The 22,151-nt window shown below is 39.8% G+C and overlaps 1 protein-coding gene across 1 annotated transcript in view; it reads right to left on the bottom strand.

Annotated features, from left to right (window-relative positions):
• DMD (dystrophin) overlaps positions 1 to 22,151 on the bottom strand; it is a 2,135,104-nt gene that overhangs the window by 2,039,323 nt on the left and 73,630 nt on the right. The window lies entirely within an intron of this gene.

Below are 22,151 nucleotides of genomic sequence, written 5' to 3'. Positions count from 1 at the left end.
TCCACATCCTTTCTGTAATGGGGCCCCCAGAATTGGACACACTACTCCAGATTGTGGCCTCACCAGTGCCGAATTAAGAGGAATAATCACTTTCCTAGATCTGCTGGGAAGTGCTAATTCACTTGCTAATTCACACCAATATCCCATTAGCCTTCTTGGCACACTGTTGACTCATATCCAGCTTCTCAACCACTATAACTAAAATTGTAAATGGATTAATCAGAAATGTTAAGCCTTTCAGGCATCAGGAAGCCAAAGATATTTTTTAATATTAACTGAAAAGAAAAATTTGGTTAGATTTTAAGTGTGTGAAGATTTAGTTCAATGTTGTGGCTGATTCTACCTTCCCCCACCAAAATGGATTTATTTACCTGTCACCAGCTATTAGGGCTGAAGTTAATTTTAGTTCTCCACCTGCTTATATTTATGATGGGGAAAGTAAGTTCTTCTAAAACCAGAAGCTGCACAGTCTTATATTTTCAGTGTAAAACATGAAGGCTATTAAAATAAAGCTGTGTCTACTCCTCTTGCTTCTCAACTCAGCACGATTCCCAATACTTAATCTCATTCTACATCCTGAACACAGAAGTCCAGTAAGGCAGTGTATGAAATTGGCCAGTTCAGCACTATGGACAAATGGCAGCTCATTATATCCACTCAAACAACAGGGTATTCTAAAAGAAGAAAATATCACAGCACAAATGTAAAGTAGTACAGGCCAAGTTATTCCCTCAGCACTAGTTATGGGCCAAATACATAAGCACAGCTTAGCTTTTTCTTTTAGTGAATCAATACATGTTTAAGCTAAGAACAACTCTTCACTTGCCTATCTCTCTCTCTTCAGGGATGAGCATCTTGCCTATGAGAAGTGTAGACTAGAGAGATAGAAATATTTTGTACATTTACAGTAGTATTGGCACACTGCACAACAAACTAAAAAGCTCTGTATATGTCTTTTGTAAGGGAAAGTAGGCAATGGACTTCATAAGTCATATGATTTATAAAAGAGATATGGTCAACATTTTCAGTCCACATTTGTCAACAAATCCCTATAGTCTAGACACATCCTTAGATAGCCAAAGAGAATACTAAGGACAAACACAGTTGAGTTTCGTATTATTTGGGGGGAAAACAAATTTATGTCAGAGATTTCAAGCAGTGCAAATATTTACCGAAGTTCAAAAATACCTTGGATAAGAGGTTGAATCAAAAAATGTGGTTTTATTGCTCTTTCTCTGAAGACATATTTAAAAAAATCAAGTACAGAAAATCCATCGAAAACCTCTGCACATTCAAATTTATTCTACTTCAAGTCACAATGTTCACTATAGAGGTACTTAGTTTGATAAAGGTGAAATCTTGTTCCTAACTCTCTGCGTGTTCCTCAGACCCAATCTTATTTTGAAGTAATAGGCTGAAACTTAATCTCTGGATTCAGTCATGTAGAAAATAAGTTTGTACTACTAAAATTAGCAGTAGGTGCTGCCAGAGCTTAATGTTCTAAATTTTTTTAACAAAAGGTTTTTTTTAATATTATATCTCAATAGGTTCAGAGCTGTGAATCCTATCTACCTCTAGTAATTTTAAATCAGAAATGAAACAGAGCTGCTGTTCATAAAAGTATAAGAAAAAGCCCCTAACAATTTAATATAGTATTCTGTACAATGAAAAGAAAAACCTCAGTAGTTTATCATTTATTCATAATTCACCAAATGAAACCTGAAGAGCTGGATTCATGTTCCTCGGTGAGCTCTTCTTTGACTTCTAATCAAACAAATCATATGTAATAAATTATAATTTATAGCAAAGCATATACTGAAAGCTTTGATCTAGTGTACTATAAGTTCAAAAGTGAAGTAGTTGCTACTGATGACTGCTTATCAATGAAGTCTTAAAAGATCACACTGCTAAATAACGTAATACAACAATCTGACCAATAAATAGTCTTGATATGCCTATTACTGGAATTTGTTTCTCTATTAAAAGTAGATCTTATGAGAAAACATGGATCAGTGTAAAGGTTCATTGACATTACAAAAAGTCAGTCTGAACCTTCATCCAAAGCTGGAGCTGAAATGAAACTATTGTTTAGATCTTCAAAAGTTTGGTTAACTTTTTATTGTTTTCAGTTCTTCTCAGGTTTATACAAATATGAACATGGAAATAGTACATGAAAAGCTATCCCCACAGAATGCCCATGATCATCATAACTGGGATATATGGGGAGGAAAAGTTCTTCCTCAATTTTTAGACCAGGGAGATATGGCTAAGTGACAATGCTTATCTGAATGATTCTTAAGCTTATCCTTCAATATTAGAAGACAATCTCTTATGGGAGGGCTTATTCCACCATCCCCAGTGGTTCTCAACAGCTGCTGGACTATTAGTTTTGTACCAGCTTGGAAGACAGATTGCCACCTATTGAAACACTAAAAACATTTCTTACAGTACTTAAGTCTTCTTTGGAGTTTGGAATATCACAAACTCCTTATGGAAAAATAGTTCTTGTTATTAGTCTTATTGAAATAACCAGGAGTAAGCCTGAATAAGGACTGCAGGACTGATCCACTAGTTTTCCAACATAAACGCATTCATACTAAACCTAGAACACATTTTAAATGTAATCAAATAGTTAAAAGATGTTAGAAGACTTGTTAAATTAAGACCAATAAACATGAACAAAACTGTTCATTATTCAGGTCCCTAACACCCATATTAGGTGTTAAAAAAACCAATTGTATTACTGATGTCAGTATCTACATTTGTTTTTACCACAAATTGTTTGCAATTTTCAATTCTACCACCAGCTGGTAATTGTAATTTCTTGAGAAAGCATTACTTCATCGTGAACATTAATATTAATCAAAAGCTTCTATTTAACCAGGCAAAATATACCAAGAAAAATTTCCGTTTAGAACAGTGAGCTGATCAAGTTTGTTAACTAGTCACATTAGATCATTTATTCAATTTACAGATTTTCATATTTAATCCTTTTGCATCTAGCATATATAATCCAAGTCTCAGGAAAATATTTTAAAAAACTTACTGTAGAAAAAGTTAACTGAACTTTTGTAATGACTAATTTAAAAGACCAATTGTAAGCTATAAAATGTAGTTTGATACACTGCAACTGTTTTTCCCAGGCATAGCTCTCCACGGTAACTATTTTACCTTTGGGGAAAAAAAGAAATGGTAAAAGAATGTACCAAGATTTGTGTGTCTAATTTAATTCCTATTAATTTTTTAGTGTGCTTCTTAAGTTTATTGTATTATACAACTTGTGTCATTATGCAGCATACACAGTTTGAATTAGTAAAAACCATTTTAGGACTTTACATGTTCAAATCTTCTGTGCATATATTAAATGGATTAGACCTCACATCATTATGCAAGGGAGGTAACTAAGAACTATTATCTCCCTTTTACAGGTAGGAAATACAGATATGGAGGTACTACATGACTTGCCCAAAGCCACAAGATGAGCCAGAGACTGAACTAGAATTCAGGAATTTATGCATTCCAGCCTCATGCTCCAATCTATTCCTATATTCAGACCCTTCCAAAAATGTTTTTAATTCCCTTATGTTAAAAAAAATCCCCACTATTTTATTAGAAATTCTCCTGTTGTTCAGATATGAGCATGTTCTGTATTATTTTTCTAATTTCCTTTTTTTTAAGTTAGAACCAATGCCTGAATACAGAATTCAGTCAATAATTTAATTTCAGTCAAAGTCACCAGATGCATGGAAGTAAAGCTATTTACATATGTGCAACAATAGGTAGCTTTTTCAAATGAGTAGTGAATGCTTCAAAAATGACATAACCTGAATTATTTTTCCCACAAATGAAGAAGATTGTGCAGCAAGTATTCTATTTTGCAATGCAAGTTCCTCTGATTACAGTAGGATGACATTCACACTGTGCATAGGGCTAGCACAAGACTTATGCTCTGCTCCAAATCCCATTTAAGCCTTCTGCATAGGGATATATTTCAGTGGTAAAGAGAAATTAGATGTTTTAAACATCCTACAGTGTTTGATAGTTCAGCGTTGAGCATGGGGAAGATGGGTGGGAAAGCAATCTCATTTCAACACAAGTCAGACAAATACAAATTTTAGATTCTCTGATCACAAAATGGAGTTCCATTTATAGCAGTTAGAATTCAATGAGAATCTCAGACCAATTTGTCTTCTGAGAAAGATAGCAAAGATTATGTACTTCTGATCATCTATTGTTTTACCCACATGGAATTCGGATGCTTTCACTATTTGAGATGTCTCAGAATCTGTATCATCAAAATGTACTGTAATGAAAGCTATGAAACATAGCTATAATAAGTAACAAGTCTGAATGAAGCAAAATGCAGGACAATGTAGCACTTTAAAGACTAACAAGATGGTTTATTAGATGATGAGCTTTCGTGGGCCAGACCCACTTCCTCAGATCAAATAGTGGAAGAAAGTAGTCACAACCATATATACCAAAGGATACAATTAAAAAAAATGAACAAATATGAAAAGGACAAATCACATTGCAGAACAGAAGGGGGATGCGGGGGGGTGGGAAGGGGGAGGAAGGAAGGTAAGTGTCTGTGAATTGCTGATATTAAAGGTAGGGAGAGTGGGATGTTTGTGAGTTAATGGTATTACAGGTGATAATTGGGGAAACTGTCTTGGTAATGGGTGAGAAAGTTCAAAGTCTTGTTAAGTCCTTGGTGATAAGTGTCGAATTTTAACATGAATGACAGTTCAGAGGATTCCCTTTCAAGTGCAGATGTAAAAGGTCTTTGTAGCAGAATGCAGGTGGCTAAGTCATTTAGAGAGTGTCCTTTCTGGTTAAAGTGGCAAGAAACTGTTTTCTCTTTGTGATCTTGTCTGATATCTGTTTTGTGGGCATTAATCCTTTGGCGAAGTGTCTGAGATGTTTGTCCAATGTACATAGCAGACGGACACTTTCGGCACATGATAGCATAGATTATATTTCTGGATGCGCAGGAATATGTGTTCTTGATCTTATAACTTACTTGGTTAGGTCCAATAATGGTATCAGCAGAATGAATATGTGGACGAAGCTGGCAACGGGGTTTGTTGCAAGGGAAGGTACCAGGGTTGGTATTAGTGTGGTATGTCCTGTGGTGGTTGGTAAGAATCATCTTGAGGTTAGGTGGTTGTCTATATGAGACTATGGGTCTGTCTCCCAGAGCCTCTTTGAGTATGGTATCCTGTTCCAATATAGGCTGTAGTTTATTGATAATGTGTTGGACAGGTTTTAGTTGGGGGTTGTAGGTGATGACAAGTGGTGTTCTATTGTTGGTTTTCTTGGGTCTGTCTTGAAGTAGATGGTTTCTAGGTATTCGTCTGGCTCTTTCAATTTGCTTTTTTATTTCTCTGGGTGGGTAGTTGAGATTTATAAATGCTTGGTAGAGATCCTGAAGCTTCTGGTCTCTGTCAGTGGGGTTAGAGCAGATGCGGTTGTATCGAAGGGCTTGGCTATAGACGATGGATCGTGTGGTGTGTTCTGGATGGGAGCTGGATGCATGTAGGTAACTGTATGAGTCGGTGGGTTTTCTGTAGAGAGTGGTGTCTAATTTTCCATTGTTGATTTGTACGGTGGTGTCCAGGAAGTGGATCTCTCGTGTAGAATGGTCCAGGCTGAGGTTGATGGTGGGGTGTAGGTTGTTGAAATCTCTGTGGAATATCTCCAGTGTTTCTTGGCCATGTGTCCAGATCATAAAGATGTCATCGATGTACCGTAGGTAGAGGAGGGGTGAAAGGGGACGGGAGTTGAGGAAACGTTGTTCTAGGTCAGCCATAAAGATGTTAGCATACTGTGGGGCCATGCGTGTACCCATGGCTGTGCCGCTGATCTGGAGGTATAAGTTGTTCTCAAACTGGAAATAATTGTGGGTGAGAACAAAGTTATATAGGTCTGCTATCAGGTTGGCAGTAGTGTCTTCTGGGATAGTGTTTCTAATTGCTTGTAATCCGTCTTCATGTGGGATGTTGGTATATAGAGCTTCTACATCCATGGTGGCAAGGATGGTATTATTGGGGAGGTTATCGATGTTTTGTAGTTTCCTTAGGAAGTCAGTAGTGTCTCGGAGATAGCTGGGGGTATTGGTTACGAAGGGTTTGAGAAGAGTGTCTACATAGCTGGATAGACCAGTAGTGAGCGTGCCAATACCAGAGATGATGGGACGTCCGGGGTGCCCAGGTTTATGGATCTTGGGAAGTAGATAGAACAATCCTGGTCGGGGGTCAGAAGGTGATTCTGTGAGGATTTGTTCCCGAGTAGCTGTGGGGAGGCTTTTAAGGAGACAGTGTAGTTTCTTTTGGTAGTCCAAGGTGGGGTCAGAGGGGAGAGGTTTGTAAAATGTGGTGTTCGAGAGTTGTCTGGTTGCCTCCTGGTAATAGTCGGCCTTATTCATAATGACCACAGCACCCCCTTTGTCAGCTGGTTTGATTACAATGTCCAGGTTGTTTTGGAGACTCTGGATGGCATGGTGTTCAGCGCGGCTAAGATTGTGTGTCGCTTGTTGTCGTTTGCGAATAATGTCAGTCTGTGCGTTGTTGCGGAAGCTGTGTATATAGAAATCCAGATTGTAATTCCGACCGTCAGGGGGAGTCCATATAGAATTATTTTTCCTTTGGTGTTGGTAGGGGGGATCTGGTAGGTCAGATTGATGTTCAGTGGTGGTTTGGAAATATTCTCGGAGACGGAGGCGGCGAAAAAAAGCCTCAAGGTCACCACAAAATTGTATCCAGTTTGTGGGGGATGTGGGGCAGAAAGAGAGACCCCGGGACAAGACAGACTCTTCTGCTGGATTGAGTTTGTAGCTGGAGAGGTTAACAATATTATCCGGTGGGTTGAGGCAGTTGCTGTTGTAGCCAGTGGTATGGAGCAGGTTAGAAAATTTATTGTCTTTTCTTTGTTGTAGGGAATAGAAGTGTGTATAGTAGATTTCTTGTCTGGTGGAACAAAAGTCTTGCAAGGTGTCAGTCGGTGTGGATGTTTGTCTTGAGATGAGACGATCTAAGTTAGAAATGTCATTCTTGATGGTTTTCTGTTTCTTGTATAAAATACTTATCAGGTGGTTTCTTAATTTCTTGGATAGTGTGAGGCAGAGTCTTTCACTGTAGTCAGTGAAGTATGTTGATCTTAGTGGATTGTTCACTTTCAGTCCTTTGGGTACGATGTCCATTTTCTTGCACTTGGATAGAAAGATGATGTCTGTCTGTATCTGTGCGAGTTTCTTCATATGGTTGATGGATTTCCATTCCAAACGGCTAAATGTAGTGCCTTGCATGTAGAATAGTGATAGAAATGTAGCCGTGTTAGTCTGGGGTAGTTGAAGCAAAATGCAGGACAATGTAGCACTTTAAAGACTAACAAGATGGTTTATTAGATGGTGAGCTTTCGTGGGCCAGACCCACTTCCTCAGATCAAATAGTGGAAGAAAGTAGTCACAACCATATATACCAAAGGATACAATTAAAAAAAATGAACAAATATGAAAAGGACAAATCACATTGCAGAACAGAAGGGGGATGCGGGGGGGTGGGAAGGGGGAGGAAGGAAGGTAAGTGTCTGTGAATTGCTGATATTAAAGGTAGGGAGAGTGGGATGTTTGTGAGTTAATGGTATTACAGGTGATAATTGGGGAAACTGTCTTGGTAATGGGTGAGAAAGTTCAAAGTCTTGTTAAGTCCTTGGTGATAAGTGTCGAATTTTAACATGAATGACAGTTCAGAGGATTCCCTTTCAAGTGCAGATGTAAAAGGTCTTTGTAGCAGAATGCAGGTGGCTAAGTCATTTAGAGAGTGTCCTTTCTGGTTAAAGTGGCAAGAAACTGTTTTCTCTTTGTGATCTTGTCTGATATCTGTTTTGTGGGCATTAATCCTTTGGCGAAGTGTCTGAGATGTTTGTCCAATGTACATAGCAGACGGACACTTTCGGCACATGATAGCATAGATTATATTTCTGGATGCGCAGGAATATGTGTTCTTGATCTTATAACTTACTTGGTTAGGTCCAATAATGGTATCAGCAGAATGAATATGTGGACAAAGCTGGCAACGGGGTTTGTTGCAAGGGAAGGTACCAGGGTTGGTATTAGTGTGGTATGTCCTGTGGTGGTTGGTAAGAATCATCTTGAGGTTAGGTGGTTGTCTATATGAGACTATGGGTCTGTCTCCCAGAGCCTCTTTGAGTATGGTATCCTGTTCCAATATAGGCTGTAGTTTATTGATAATGTGTTGGACAGGTTTTAGTTGGGGGTTGTAGGTGATGACAAGTGGTGTTCTATTGTTGGTTTTCTTGGGTCTGTCTTGAAGTAGATGGTTTCTAGGTATTCGTCTGGCTCTTTCAATTTGCTTTTTTATACCTTTAATATCAGCAATTCACAGACACTTACCTTCCTTCCTCCCCCTTCCCACCCCCCCGCATCCCCCTTCTGTTCTGCAATGTGATTTGTCCTTTTCATATTTGTTCATTTTTTTTAATTGTATCCTTTGGTATATATGGTTGTGACTACTTTCTTCCACTATTTGATCTGAGGAAGTGGGTCTGGCCCACGAAAGCTCATCATCTAATAAACCATCTTGTTAGTCTTTAAAGTGCTACATTGTCCTGCATTTTGCTTCAACTACCCCAGACTAACACGGCTACATTTCTATCACAAGTCTGAATGAGAGTCAATTAATTTGACCTGTGTTGTTTTGTAGTTCAGAAACTTCCTTTCCAGTATGATGTTCCTGAAGCAGTATTATGACTGGCTTAGTACACTTTATGATATTTTAAACTGGTAGATTTAAACTCTGCTTCTACAATTTATTTACTTTTTTTTTTAATGCAGCACTAGGTAGAATGTAGAGAACAACAAAGATAGTTATGGAGCTACTCATTGATGTCAAGTACAATAATACGTATAGCTGGAAGCTGTTGAAGTTATTTGAAAACATACCTGAAAGTAAAACAATGGAAAAAATAGGAGGTGAAATAAACACCACTGTATTATACTGAATAAAAACAATTGAAAAGCACAGCCTTTGGGGGAGGAAGAGGGATACGGGGCTTAGAATCTGCAAGCCTTGAACAATTTAACTATTTCTAGAGTTTGAAAGTTTAATTTGAACTCAGTCTTCAATTTCTTATCACTTTTCATTTTAAATTAACTAGAAAAGTATGGGTTTTTATACATGGATTCAAAGGAAAAAATCTGATTTATCAACAGAAGAAACTCTAACTCGAATGGCATAAGAGGATGGTATTCAAGTGATATAGATATGTTATACTGTCACAATAACCACTCTCTGTTTTCCTCTTTCCCTATACCCCCAAAATATTGCTTGCATATTTATGAGAAGGATAATATTTAAGTTGCATTAAAACTTCCACATCTAACACTTTAAACTGCATTCAAAGTCATGGGAGAATTTGTTCACCTTCCTTAAAAAAGACTGGAATGAAAGGAATGTGTGAAGTCTCTGCTTATGAACACTAGCAGATTATCAGGACAATCAACAAACGAATTTAGACATTCTAGAAATTAATATTGCATTTAAAAAACCCATAAATCATCAGGTTCTCTCATATATTAACATAACCAAGATGTGATGAGCTCATGATTGGGATTTAATTTGTGTACTATTCCACTGATAGTGAAGTTAATGGGAATTGCTCTGATACTGCTTTGATGTCAGACAGCCATTTGATGCTTCTCCATGTCCACTCAGCCAAGTCCGGAGATTGCACATTTAGAATTTAAATCACCCAATAAGGAAGGTTTTGACAGAAGGTTAACCATTTTGGCTCTGCATAGGACACAAAGAACGATATGAAATGGAGCAAAACACAGGAGCTTCTGAGCATGCATTTAAGTCAGCAAAAGCTTACTGCTTAATCACACAATGCTACAAGCTTTTGTAGCAACACAATGTCTGACCCCCTGACGGTCGGAATTACAATCTGGATTTCTATATACACAGCTTCCGCAACAACGCACAGACTGACATTATTCGCAAACGACAACAAGCGACACACAATCTTAGCTGAACACCATGCCATCCAGAGTCTCAAAAACAACCTGGACATTGTAATCAAACCAGCTGACAAAGGGGGTGCTGTGGTCATTATGAATAAGGCCGACTATAACCAGGAGGCAACCAGACAACTCTCGAACACCACATTTTACAAACCTCTCCCCTCTGACCCCACCTTGGACTACCAAAAGAAACTACACTGTCTCCTTAAAAGCCTCCCCACAGCTACTCGGGAACAAATCCTCACAGAATCACCTTCTGACCCCCGACCAGGATTGTTCTATCTACTTCCCAAGATCCATAAACCTGGGCAACCCGGACGTCCCATCATCTCTGGTATTGGCACGCTCACTACTGGTCTATCCAGCTATGTAGACACTCTTCTCAAACCCTTCGTAACCAATACCCCCAGCTATCTCCGAGACACTACTGACTTCCTAAGGAAACTACAAAACATCGATAACCTCCCTAATAATACCATCCTTGCCACCATGGATGTAGAAGCTCTATATACCAACATCCCACATGAAGACGGATTACAAGCAATTAGAAACACTATCCCAGAGGACACTACTGCCAACCTGATAGCAGACCTATGTAACTTTGTTCTCACCCACAATTATTTCCAGTTTGAGAACAACTTATACCTCCAGATCAGCGGCACAGCCATGGGTACACGCATGGCCCCACAGTATGCTAACATCTTTATGGCTGACCTAGAACAACGTTTCCTCAACTCCCGTCCCCTTTCACTCCTCCTCTACCTACGGTACATCGATGACATCTTTATGATCTGGACACATGGCCAAGAAACACTGGAGATATTCCACAGAGATTTCAACAACCTACACCCCACCATCAACCTCAGCCTGGACCATTCTACACGAGAGATCCACTTCCTGGACACCACCGTACAAATCAACAATGGAAAATTAGACACCACTCTCTACAGAAAACCCACCAACTCATACAGTTACCTACATGCATCCAGCTCCCATCCAGAACACACCACACGATCCATCGTCTATAGCCAAGCCCTTCGATACAACCGCATCTGCTCTAACCCCACTGACAGAGACCAGAAGCTTCAGGATCTCTACCAAGCATTTATAAATCTCAACTACCCACCCAGAGAAATAAAAAAGCAAATTGAAAGAGCCAGACGAATACCTAGAAACCATCTACTTCAAGACAGACCCAAGAAAACCAACAATAGAACACCACTTGTCATCACCTACAACCCCCAACTTAAACCTGTCCAACACATTATCAATAAACTACAGCCTATATTGGAACAGGATACCATACTCAAAGAGGCTCTGGGAGACAGACCCATAGTCTCCTATAGACAACCACCTAACCTCAAGATGATTCTTACAACCACCACAGGACATACCACACTAATACCAACCCTGGTACCTTCCCTTGCAACAAACCCCGTTGCCAGCTTTGTCCACATATTCATTCTGCTGATACCATTATTGGACCTAACCAAGTGAGTTATAAGATCAAGAACACATATTCCTGCGCATCCAGAAATATAATCTATGCTATCATGTGCCGAAAGTGTCCGTCTGCTATGTACATTGGACAAACATCTCAGACACTTCGCCAAAGGATTAATGCCCACAAAACAGATATCAGACAAGATCACAAAGAGAAAACAGTTTCTTGCCACTTTAACCAGAAAGGACACTCTCTAAATGACTTAGCCACCTGCATTCTGCTACAAAGACCTTTTACATCTGCACTTGAAAGGGAATCCTCTGAACTGTCATTCATGTTAAAATTCGACACTTGTCAACAAGGACTTAACAAGACTTTGAACTTTCTCACCCATTACCAAGACAGTTTCCCCAATTATCACCTGTAATACCATTAACTCACAAACATCCCACTCTCCCTACCTTTAATATCAGCAATTCACAGACACTTACCTTCCTTCCTCCCCCTTCCCACCCCCCCGCATCCCCCTTCTGTTCTGCAATGTGATTTGTCCTTTTCATATTTGTTCATTTTTTTTAAATTGTATCCTTTGGTATATATGGTTGTGACTACTTTCTTCCACTATTTGATCTGAGGAAGTGGGTCTGGCCCACGAAAGCTCATCATCTAATAAACCATCTTGTTAGTCTTTAAAGTGCTACATTGTCCTGCATTTTGCTTCAACTACCCCAGACTAACACGGCTACATTTCTATCACTATTCTGATAGGTAACATTTTCAAGTCAAACTCTGTGAAAGTCAGAGGCTCTGGGTCTCTCCAGAATACCTTACATAGTGTTCAATCCATGCACCAAAAAAGCACAAGCCAGTTCCCTAATAAAAAGCATGCAGATCACAATAGTTCTTGGTTCACCTGTTTTCCAAAAGCAAAGAAATTTCACTTTTCCCTTTGTCAAAAAACCAGCCTCTTTCAATTATTAAAGATTCCTACTATCAGCACAAAGAAACTATTGGAACAGTTATCCCTGGTATGTACGAAATATACGGTGTTATCCCTGGCAGGTATGAAAAAAGACTGACATCAAGCAGTAATTCTGATACAATCTGTAAAATGCATTTGAAATGCATTCAGGGATGCAGAGAATCATTGCATTACCTTTCCACCTTGGTTCTGGGAATGCCTTGTTTGGAAATAGCCACCTGCTGGGCATATTAGCATAGAACAATTGGCTTTGTGAAAACATCCTGCTTTGTGTGGTAAATGGCATATGATAGCGTCCTTTGTGACGGATCAGGCAATCCATTTCAAAGTATGATATTCTGTCAACCATTAGGTCTAGAAATATATCCTATCACACCATAAAAGGGAGCTTCATGAGATAGCAGACCTTTAAAAATCACATTACATGAGTTATACTGTTGCATGTCCTTTATTCCCTCTGGTAGTAAAACAGCATCAGCCATGCAGGGGGTTCTCAGCTTGCTTGCCCGATGCACATTAGAGATTGCATTCACACGGTGAATTAAGATAATGAAGCCCTGAAGTAATCCATTTTTCAAATAACCCAAGTCTGAACATAGCCCTTAATGGCAATTTTGCTAATGGCCATTCACACTTTAGTTGTCCTTTTCCAACAGCCTTCCTTCATCTCTAAAGTGGCACAGCATAGAAAGCTAGTCAGAGAAGATTATTACTTACCTGATTAAATGTCACTGATGAGTGGCATTCTTGGGCATGACACAATCTTCTGAAAAACATGTGACCTCTCAAAAAACTTAGCAAGTACTTGCTTAGCGTGTCAGGCCACTGCTGCTATTGGGCTGCTATTCTTCTACCCCAACAAAGAAACACTAAAAGGACAGCCTGGATGCCACTCCACTATCAGGCTAGGCAGAGAAAAGAGCCCAGATCACAGTGCCTTTTTACTAGGCATAAAAAGCCAGCAGCAACTGAGCTGCCATTCATTGGCTAGACTAGTGTCCTGATCCTTCCTGAGAAGTGCAGATGTTTCTCCAGCCCCGCTTTTCACCAAGGGGAAGTGAAGAAGAGAGATCTGTCGTGTTTTGTTTGATTCAGAAGAAACCCATGGAGGTTCAGATTCTTTTAACATGGAGCAGAGAAAAAAGAAATCTAACTCCAACCAGTAGTGGGTAGGACACTTCGTCCCCTTTTGCTTATCTAACAGAAGTGGAGAAAGATTTCTTCCAGCATACATTCTATGCATCTCTGGAACATGCTAATCTCCTTCCAATCCCATCCACTACTACTCAGCTGCATGGGTACAGTCAAGTAGTGAGTGATTTGAAGAGGTGATGGTACAGACGTGATTGATTAGGGAAAACAGCTGAGTGGATGAGGGAGGATGTCAAAGAGAAGAAAGTGAAGATGTGATAAAAGCAGCAGTGATTGAGGGGCAAGGGAAAAAGAATAGTGAGGAAACTGAGGGATGGAGGAATCACAATAATTAACTATATGGTAGGAGAATGATAGTAAGAGGTTAATTTTAATGTAACCTGTGCACTACTAGTGGCTCATTAACATAGGTTTGATATTTAGTTATAAAAAGAGATCTTAGAGAGCTAGTCCTAAAGCAGAGCTAAAAGTCATATCTGAAAAATTACCGGCTGCAATTCCAGAGAAAGTAAGAAAGATCTTATCTAAGAGAGGAGAACTTGCATCAAGATTTTTTTTTAATTCAGCCTGATTTTCAGAAGAATTTAACACACAATCCCATGAAAGATAATGAGAGAGATGTATATTCTGTGCTTGGAGGGGTGAAATCAAACTCAAATTGTCTCAAAACTTAGGATTCTCCAAGGTCAGCTGCCAGTGTGAAATGACCCTGTGGCCTACTCCTGCTCCATATAGGGACAGACATTAGATGTAACATTCCCACTGATTTCAGCAGGAGCAGAATTAGATTTTTAGACTATAACAATATATTTAGGAAGTAGAATATAGTAATTCAGAGAGACTACAGTAATTCAGAGAAGAGAGTTGCGTCTGGGGTTAATAGTGAACATAGAACATAAGGGACTGGTGTTACAGTGTGATGCCGTTCCCAGAAAGTGTTGCCTCTTTTGCATAAAACCTTCTAAGAATCTGTGGGTATACTGACAACCAAATTCAACTACTGCTGGATTTAGTAGAGGACAATCCTCTTTATTCATATCATACTAGGAAGCATAGGACCACATAATTTGCAATCTTACCCTAAATCAGTAGCAATATTTACAGCCAGCTCATGGGTCAGGCTATGATAACGTCACCGAGGTCACAGAATCCATGACTTCCATTGACTTCTGTGACATTTTTTGAACCCTGCCTCACGTTCTCATCCAGAATGCCCCCTGCAGCTGCCCCCATAGCTTCCCAGTTAAAGCGGCTGGCAGAGGACCCCTATGGCTGCAGTGAGAGACCAACAAAAGCGCCCACCTGTCCTGGAGGCAAGAGCTCCCCAATTCAGGAGTGCCTCGCAGGTCCCACCCCCACAGTGGCAGATGATCCCAGAGCTCCAACTGACCACCATGGCAGGGGACACAGGTGCCCCAGCAGCAGTGGCTACTGAACCCACCTCCTCATTTTGTCAAGGATATTTTTAGTGAAAGTCTGGAACAGGTCATGGTCATCTGTGAATTTTTCATTGCCCATGATCTGTCCATGACTTTTACTAAACATATCTATGAAAAAAATATAGCCTTATTCATAGGTACAACTAGCCCAACACCTGAAAGGCAAGATGCAGTAATTTCCATTCTGAATAATGATTCCATTCTGAATAATGATTTTCCGTCTATAAAAGTTTATCAAAAAGAAAAAAATAAAGAAAGAAGCAAGCAAGCCCTGGAAAAAATGTTTCCACAATCTTTTACAAATTAGAAGCAAGATTTTTTTTAAAATAAAAGGTTAGACAAATATCCTGTCAAGGAATGTCTAGATAATACATAGTCCTGCCCTGAGGGCAGCGGGCTGAACTAAATGACTTCTTGAGGTCCTCCCAAGTCCTATGATTTTATCTGTGAAAGGTGAAGGAAATGTCTGGATTACAGCATAACAACAGTTGCTAGAATAATAAAGGAGTGTATTAAGTGGATAAAAGCATACCTTCAATTCCTGAAGAAGGAATCCTCCATGTTTCAGTTTGAGGAAATTTTAAATTGAGTCAAGTGGAATATTTAAAACCTGTAATGACAATATTCAGTGGCACGGGGGTGTTTGCCAGAACTTGGTTTTTTCTATCACTCCAAGGTTTACAGCTGCCTCCAGAGTGAGTGAGTTGCCACATCACAAAGATTTCATATTTATTAGTGTGAAAGATCTTTTCCCCACTCTGATTTTACCATAATGGATGGGATTTGACTGAGCGATGAAGAAGTTAAAGCATATGTCTTTTTAAGCTAGTGTAAATATATATCCTAAAATCATAATCTACATAGCCAAAAAATATTTTGACTTCATTAAGAAGGCTTAAAATAATGAAAACTGTTTTGAACAGGTTTTACCTCCAAAAACCAACATCCATCATCCAGCAAGACCACAGATGCTCCTGGATCAGAGAACCCAGGAGCCTAAGGGCAGTAGGGCCAACCGGGCCAGGGCAACAGGGCTGGCAACCCGGCTCGAGGCAGTGCGAGACCGGGGACAGAGCCCCATAGCAACCACCAGCAGCCTGCAGCAGCATGGGACTGGAGCCCCGCAGGAGCAGTTGAAGCCTCTGCTGCCCAGTGAGCTGGCAGCTGCTGGCTGAGCAGCCCAGCAAGGTTGGGGGAGGGCAAGACAGGGTGCCTGCTGAGGCAGTCTGCCCGCAGCAGGCGATGGGCTTGGAAGCCAGTGGCAGGAGACCTTCCCTCATTTAGCAAATTATCTCATTCAGGACCATCAGGTTTCAATAGTGCCAGACCAGAGAGGGCCAACCTGCATATCAAGCTGTATTTAAATATATATAGTTTCTTCTACAACCTGATCCAAAGCCCACTAGATTCAATGCAAATGCTCCTATGTGCTACTATGGAGTAGGATCGGTATGATCAACACACTACATGCCAAGTATGAAACTATCCAGCTGCCATCAACCAGTGTCATGTTTTGGTTAAGAACACTATCCTACTGGAAGGGTTTTCCAGGAACAAAAATCAAGCCTTCAGAAGCAATGACATTTAAAATGACATGCTTGCAATCAGGTTTTCAGTGTGATCCAGGTGGGTGGCACTGCTGAAATTAGCACTATTTAACACCAGCCAGGTTCTTTCCATGCTACTTATCCCTGCTGCTCACAGGTTGTTCAGTCACCCAGAAATTGCTTTGGAGTCTATACACCTAATGCCACACCCCCTTTATTTTTTGGAAGATTTGAGAGAGCAATTGATTTTTCAAAGCAACATAACCTAGCTTCACCCATAATGTTATGGGTGCTGAACACTGCAGTTGAGTTGCAAGCAAACTGCCCTTCTGAATACCCAGTGAGGCTGATGACATGTCATCTTTTTAGCCAAAGAGTACATAATTTAGGTCATGGGTGTTACTGAGAGCACAGCCAGCTTCATTTTCATCTGGGCTCTGATACTGGTTTGTTACTGGTCACTTAAACTTCTTTTCTCATTTCACCAGTGAACTAGTGATATTACTTCCCTATATCACAGGGGCATTATGGAAGAAATTAGTTAATGTTTATAACATGTTAATAGCCTCTAAAATTGACAGAAAACCTCGAGGTGCTCAGAATCCCTATTTATTTATTTGTTTAGTCAATTACCTTTCCCGGTAGTGTCTAAAAATTGGCAATTATGCATGGCCCAGAAGCAGGTGGGGGCTAATCTCTCCCATTCCCTAATCTACATCCATCATCATTCTTTTATAGAAAATGAGTCAGTTACATTTGAGTTTTCTGAAGTACTGTTTAAAGTCTTTCCTCCACCCTTCAAAAGCCTCTGAGCATAGGGCTAGCCCTTCACATAAGGTTACAGTCACAAAAAATGCTTGATGGTGTCAGCATTACAGACATAAATATTTTTTGCCAGCTCAGATGAAGAAATGTTAAGCCCTAATATGCTCCCCAGCCAGCTTTCTGCTCCCACAGTCCAATGCCTGTTCTTTTTTTCAGAATCTCCTTCCCACCACCAGCTGGCAGCAGGTGTTGACCTAATACTGTAAGCATCTCAACTAAAATGTAACTTCCACTAATGTAATTTGCTCACTGTACCAACTTAATAATTCCACCTCCACAAGACGTGCACGCTTAAGTCAATGGAGTTACATCGAAACAGCACCCATGTAGACATTGTGCTGCATATATTGATTCTTGCTGCCTTTCAGAAACCCTTCTACAATGCCCCACACTGGCAGTTTAATCAGAGCTAGCGCTCCTGTGAGAAAGTGCACTGCCAATACAAAGTGCATAGGGTGAACATGTAAAAATGATTCAATTACTGAGGTGATTGTATGTGGCCATCACTTAGGTCAATTTAATTTTGTAGTGTCGACTTACTCTGAGTATAGAACTCACAACCAGGCTAGGATTTGTGTGCTGTTCCTTAATAATCTGTCCTGAGGTTAGTATTCTCACTTGTGAGCCACTCCAGACAGCATGACAGATTTCATTGGTGTTGCTTTAATGGTTTGACAGAAACTAATGTGGTCTTTCGATCTGGCCAGGCAGGTTTTTTGCAGGCAGTAAGGACATTTTTTTTTCATTAACATACAGCACCATAACATTCGGCTGGGCGTGACTAGCACAATATAAAGAGAAACCTCTTTCACAGATTTCTTATTTTAACAACAGTGATTGTCAACTTTAAAAAAATACATGTAAGGTGTAGTGGCACCCTGACTAGATAGAATAACAGAAAGTAGTTTCAGAGTCTCCCTCTCATGGCGACTGGAAGTAATCTGGAGTAATACCTAGGTCATGGTTCTCCCCCCCCCCACCACTACTGAAATTCTCTAACTGAAATGGTGGCAGCTGGAAAAGGAAATCTGCAGAATTACAGGGAATTCATGAACCAAGCAGTGAGAGTGCATTCATAAATATGCACAAAAAACTGAAAACTCCTGCTGCTTAACTTAAATCACCAAAGCGAAGAACCTTTGCTCAGCTACACTGCAAATTCTAAGCTACTTTCCATTAGACAGGCACCAACCTATAAGTGTAAAGAAAATTGACTTTTTGTAGCTACCGTTCCCAGAGCATATGCAAGAGCATGGGTTGACTGGCCTACACCAGATTACCCTTCCTTTCTCCTGCTCTATTTTACATTCCATCTCTGCCCGTGGGTGTGTAGGATTCTAGTGCCTATCACATGCCTTCTCTTGCTTATTTTTCATCTAATATGTTAAAGCAGAAAAGGTGTCAACGTCAAAGTTTTTTATTTTTACAAAAACTGGAGTTTAAACTGCCAGACTCCCATTAAAATCAGTGGCAATCTCATAGCTACTATGTTTTAAAATTCTTTGAAGATTTAGGGGGTGTATAATTGTTGGTGCTGGTGTGGTTTTGATTATTTGCATATTTGTTTCATTTTTAACTAAATACAATTTGACATAGTTTATGGTCCAATCCTGGAAATGTTCCTCTCATGAGACTTCAGGTTGTGTCACATGTGGCTTTGTTTCTTCACAGATTAACATGTAAATATAAATCAATAGTTGCATACTTTTTACATACAATATAATCTTATAATAGGGTCTGATTTTGTCATTCATATTTATGTAGATTACGTTCTTCACACATGGAGTCCATTGAAATTAATGGAATGATTCAAAGAGCAAAGCACTGTTTAGTGTGAACAAGATTGAGAATCCATCCTTAAATTACTATATTCCCAGTTACTTTGGTAAGCTTTCTGTACACCAAATAGGAGAGAAAGTTTAGTTCTGTTCTGAGGCCTACGGAACTATGGTTTGGTTTTCTGCATTTTGCACCTTAAGATTTTTTTCACTGTGTTCACACTGCCATACTTTTTAGCAACATGTCCGTGTTAACAGTGTCATGTGGCTAACAGCTGTGTAGTGTAGACAAAGCCTTAAGTTGGTTGGCCTGCCAGGAGATGTACGCTACTGAGGGAGTTAGCACAATTTGTCAGCTGCTAACTCAACCACTCTGTGTAGGTGGATTGTTATTTTTCAGTGTGGGCACTGGCACTAAACTAACTCAACTGCTGCCAAACCTGCAAGAGCCACCTCCATGGATGAGATGTTAATATAGTCTCCGTGTCCATTTAATCTTTGGCCCTGAGAATGCTATCGAAGAAGCCAAGTTTGTGATGTGAACAGCCATTCCATAAGAACAAAGACTGACACCAACAACATTTCAAAGAGGTCATCCATCAGCCTTCAAAGAGCTGTCTTTGTATTTATTTTTAAAATCACAACCACTCTGGGCTGGCTTTGACCCAGTGATTAAGATGCCAAAAGGCTCAAAATTACTTGGACTTCTAAAAATGTGGCATTAGCTCGAAATGGCAAATTACTTTGAATCCTGTGCTGATCAGGAAGGACTCCCAATGAGCTTTCCCCAGCCATATTAATAAAGGATCCGTTTCTTCATGTGGTTGCTTCATTATTTCCTCCATTCCCGCCCTATAATGAATTTATACATGGAAGGGAGGTTCCAAGTACTCTGTTTCCTTGAACTTGCTTTGGAAGTTTCTATGGCATGAAATAAATATCAATGGTACATCTGATGACTGTACTTTTTATCTTGACTGTGCTTTTATTTCTAGCATATTACTGCGCTGCCTTAGGAGTAGCTTGTGACACAATTGTTACAGGTCTTTTGCTGCTCCCCACTTATTTCCGAAGGGAAACAAACAGTCTGCTCCTGGCTGTGGCACTTCCTATTTAGCGCAGCTGTGCATTGTTCATACTTTAATATATAGTTTTCAAGTAATTTAGTCAACAGTTTGAGGATTAGTTTACTAGTGTCATACTTGACAGAAATTCTTTACTGTTCACATATTTCAATACACGTTACCAGTTTACAGTAGCATTTGAAGATGGAAAGGCCATGTTTTCTGTCAACTAATTAATCCCCTCATCTCTCTCAAACCTCTACTATCCTGTTTATTCAAAGTACTTTTTAATTATTTCAATAACTAAATTTAGACTCCTTCATTCCTTAGTCCTTCATTCCTGATGCTTCCACACAGAATGGAATCTCTGCATATACCAGCGAGTCCCATTCAAATTTTCCCCCTTCTCTGTGATCAACTCCCTCCTTTCCCCTGGGTTTCTGGCACGCCATCCTTTTTGCTTATGCCTTCAGTCATTTCCTGTCCCAAACCCCTCAGAGAAGCTCTTCTCACTGACTTGCCTCTACTCTGCTAGTCCTTTAGGAGGTAAGGAATGGTTTAGCAAGGCGGTGTGGAGCATGCAGCCAGAGATTTTTTGAGAGATTCCAAGATATAAGGAGGATCCAGGCAAAAATTACAAGTGTACCAGTTCCCTCCTGCTAGAATAGAAACCCTTCCTCACCTTCAGGCCAATTAGACAGTTTCCCAAGGATGCATTCATTTCCTTCTACTTCTCCAGAAAGACATGTAGCAAGTCTTAAGCCAATTTCATCAGAACACCTTTGGTATTAAACTACTGCAAGTTCCCCATTCATTTTTCCTATCATGTTTGCTAACTTCTGAAGCTTTTATAAGTGTCAAAATTGCATTTGCTCTTCATCATTTTGAAAATTTTTGGTACAATATCACATAGTTTCTGTTCCAGTGAGGAAAAAAAGCCAAGTTCCATTAACCTTTGTACATATATTAACATTTTTTTTTCTCAAGCGAGTAATATCCTTCTTGCAGTAAACTGATCAATAGAAAGTTTTTGTAACTCTTATATCCAGCATCATCTCCTGTTTTATATTTTATTTTCTGCTAGCATTAACCAACACACAGTTCTAAAAAAATAAAGCACCTTTGTCCATGTGCTGCAAGGAGGACAGAAGAGGATAGATATGGTTTAATTAAGTTACAACTTTATTCTTAAATGTCTGGGGGTGCCTGACAGATAAAATTGTACAGTGCAGGTAATTCCATAATCATTTCAATAGATACCAGAGGGGCTTCAGTCAATCCTTCCCCATCCTAGTTTCCAACCAGCTTGCTACTGGGAACTCACTGTCTCCACACTCAAATGAGGTTAGTGCTAACAGGGAGTTTAGAGAGGGAGTTCTCCAGGTAAAGGAGAAGCAAATACAAAAGACCCAGAAAGCCTGGTATTTCACCACTCTCATTGGTGGGGAGAGTGGGTGCAGTTTTGTCTGATCTAGATAAGTGATATAGCAGCATGGACTTCTGTAGCCTTCCCTCCTTTTGGATCAGGAAGAGGGGAGATGGGGCAGCATTTCCACACAGGAAGTCATACACTGTAGCTCTGCTCCTTAATGTGGCACACAAGACAACAGCCCCCCTGGTTACTGTGCAATGAGGTCATTTAATAACTGAGGTTTAGCGAAACATTTCACATATCTGTTTATTTTAAACAAATTAATTTACAATATTCATTTTTGCAATAATCTGTTTTTCCCCCTTGATAATTTGTTTCCTGTCACACCTGAAATAGAAGTCATGGCAGGAGCAGGCTCTTACACGGTCACACCATCTCCACACTTAAAAACAGTCCTGTTGCTAGAAGCCATCACAGCTATTTCAAGAGCATGTCTGAAATATGAC

This window comes from Pelodiscus sinensis, chromosome 1 (genome assembly GCF_052426305.1).
Source record: "Pelodiscus sinensis isolate ZL-2025 chromosome 1, ASM5242630v1, whole genome shotgun sequence".
NCBI classification, from domain to species: Eukaryota; Metazoa; Chordata; order Testudines; family Trionychidae; genus Pelodiscus; species Pelodiscus sinensis.
The sequence above is the reverse complement of the archived record's forward strand: the minus strand, read 5'-3'. Positions and strand labels throughout refer to the sequence as shown.